The 2,828-nt window shown below is 56.8% G+C and overlaps 1 pseudogene; it reads right to left on the reverse strand.

Moving 5' to 3' along the window:
• Positions 1 to 1,210: 1,210 nt before the first annotated feature.
• On the reverse strand, positions 1,211 to 1,903 carry LOC115900055 (annotated as a pseudogene).
• Between the last annotated feature and the right edge of the window lie 925 nt (positions 1,904 to 2,828).

Raw genomic sequence — 2,828 nt, forward strand, 5'->3', positions numbered from 1 at the left:
GAAGGAAGGAACGAACCAACGAGCATTGCAGAAGGATTAAATGAAAGATCAATTCATCCCATGTCATGGTAATAGGCACCCTGTTTCCTCCCAGCCCCGAGACTGGAGAGTTTGTTTTCATCCTCCTGTTGTCTGACACAGCACAGAGCAATCCTGAGACACAAAGCAGTCAGCCTTTCAAATTTTTTAATAAACATGGAGTCTTGCTATTCTGGCCAGGCTGGTCTTGAACTCCTAGCCTCAAGCGATCCTCCCTCCTTGGCCTCTCAAAATGTTGGGATCATAGGCATGAACCACTGTAACCCGCCTCAAGGCAGGCTTTCTAAGACACAAGATTCCATGTGTCAACTGTAACCATGGAAACCATTCCTTAGTTTATTGTCACCGCCATTCCTAACTCTGATGTGAAAATCCCTGCTTTCCTCAACATAACCCAGTTAGGGTCGCACTCATCACGGGGCCCCCATTGCCTCTGGCGCACCCCACGACTGACATCTGCGGGGCCCTTCCTGATGGGCTTCGAGTTTCAGCTTCTGCGCCAGGCCTGCCTTTCTGCAGGGGTCAGGGTGGGTGTCCTGTGCAGATTGGACTCTCTGACCCCCCGCTGCTGCAGAGGGGCTGTTCCTTCCGTTAAATCCCTTGTGCCTGAATCCACCCTGTGTGTTCCCTTTCTCAGCAGGACGTTTTAAAAGCCCAGACCCCTCCTTGCAGAGCAAATGTCCAGGCTTCAGTGGTCACTGTCACATCCCAAGATCCCCCTTCATCAGGGGCCACTCTTGAGACTGGGCTGAAGCCCCCTGTAGAGATGAGCTTGGTGGGCTCAGGTTTAGGGAACTTTGAGGTTCACTGCCCTTAGGAGGGGAGCCGTCTCCAGTTCTCCGCAGTCCCCACCGCTCCCTATCGTCACCCCCGGGAACCTGCACTCCCACGTTCTGCCTGGGCCCTGGGGGCATTTGAGCCCTGGGCCCGTCCTGAGTCGGTTTTGAGGCTGGGCTGTGTGGAGCCATGGAAGGCCGTGGGCATGGGGCCAGCTCACTGCTGGGGGCCTGGTTTTCTCACTGTCCAGCTGTGTGACTCAGGACCCCCCCGTCTCTGTGTCTCAGTGATGACAACGCTGGCCGTGTGGGTCCTGGTGGGCCTTGAGTGAGTTCCTCTGCTCAGACCTGAGCGCTTAGACCTCACCCTAGCTCTGCCCTGTGACCTTGGGAGGTCACCTGGGGTCAGCTTTCCCATCAGAGTGTGGGGACTGGAACCAGCCACTCCCAGGTCCCTCCTCTGAGGTCTCTCTTAGCACTGGTCCTGGGGATAGGGCTGCAAGGGACTCTGGCCTCTCTCTCCCCTCTCGGTCCCACTTGCTGTTGTCCTGCCCCCTGAGATGAGGGCATGGACGGCCGGGTACAAGACGGGGCAGGCAACCTTGCAGTGGTGGTAACCCTGTGCATTAAAGCTGGGCCTGGCACGTGGACCTCCTGTGACCTTCCCCACAGGCCCGTGAGGCTGAGCTCGGCACTGCCCAAGACCACACCATCCATGCGCAGTGGAGCTGGGGTCCAGGCTGCCCACCAGGGCAGTGACTGCAATGGTGGCAGCAGGGAATGGTCACTGTCATGAGCTGAAGCCAGGCGCTGCGCTGACCTTGAGGGAAGGCTCCATGCTTCCCCTTCCCACAGCTGCAGTGAGGCCTAGGAGAGTGAGGTCGGCTGTGGGTTTGAGTCTTGGGGTGCCCCTGGGCTGACAGGCCCCACCTAACCTGCTCCTCCAGTGCCCCAGCCCTGCCCCACCCACCTCCCCTCCTCTCACTGCCCCCCGGCTCACTCTGCTGCGGTCTCAGTGCCTTCCCAGCCTGGGCATCATCTGGTGGGAGGAAAGTGAGGGCCCCAGACTCTGTGTGATCCTGGCACATGACTGTGATGTGAATCCTACAGCAACGTTGAGCAGTGTGCTACCTGGGCTACATCACCTGGCAGCCCTGGTTCCTCTTCCTCTGCCTCTTCCTGCTCCTTCCTTCTCCCTCAGAGCTCTAATTGTCACTGAGATTTTATGTTTCATTTAACAAACGTCTGTCTCCCCACTTGAACAGAACCTCCATGAAGGGGGAATGGAAGAGTGTCTATTGTATAAAAGTTGTATTTCAGTGCATAATACAGTGCCTGCCTCAAAGGGAGGGCTCAATAAATATCTGTTGAATGAATAATTGCCTGGGTCAGCAAATGAATGGCTGAATGAATGATTTCTCCTTCCGCTTGGCATTGTCTGGAGTCCCCAGGACAGGCGTGGGCAGCAGTCCCCGGTCTGTGGCCTGTCCCACTAGACTCGGGGTCTGATGCTTGGTCTGGGTGGAGATCACCCACCAGGCTCCCAGATTGATTCTCTGCTCACAGGAAGCTGCGTCCGGCCCAGCTGCCAGGAGCTCGCTGCAGGGTGGAGGGAAGAGCAGGGACGATCTGCGAGTGCCTGAACAGTACACAGGAGCCGAGAAGCCGCTGCTTAAAATACAGGCGTTGAAAGGAGTTTCACCTCCTTTTTTGAGTTGAATATGAGATTTCCGAGCAGCTGTGACAACTTGGGGCGGTGGAGACGGGGAGTCCATTCCTCAGTCAGATGGAGGAGGGGGTCCCCCTGGATCTCCTCTCGGGGCTCGAATCCTGATACTTCATCTCTTCCAACCTGCCCTGGGTGTATCTGGAAAGCTCCTGGGAACAGGGTGGGTCCTTGTTTTAAAGGTTATAAGTCAAGAGCACTCACATAACTGCCCGGGGGCGGCTCTGACGGGCCTCAGTCTGCTTGTGATGTCACACAGGAAGCCCCTGGGGACTCGGCCGCTCAAG

The sequence above is a fragment of the Rhinopithecus roxellana genome, chromosome 10 (genome assembly GCF_007565055.1).
Source record: "Rhinopithecus roxellana isolate Shanxi Qingling chromosome 10, ASM756505v1, whole genome shotgun sequence".
Classification (NCBI taxonomy): Eukaryota; Metazoa; Chordata; class Mammalia; order Primates; family Cercopithecidae; genus Rhinopithecus; species Rhinopithecus roxellana.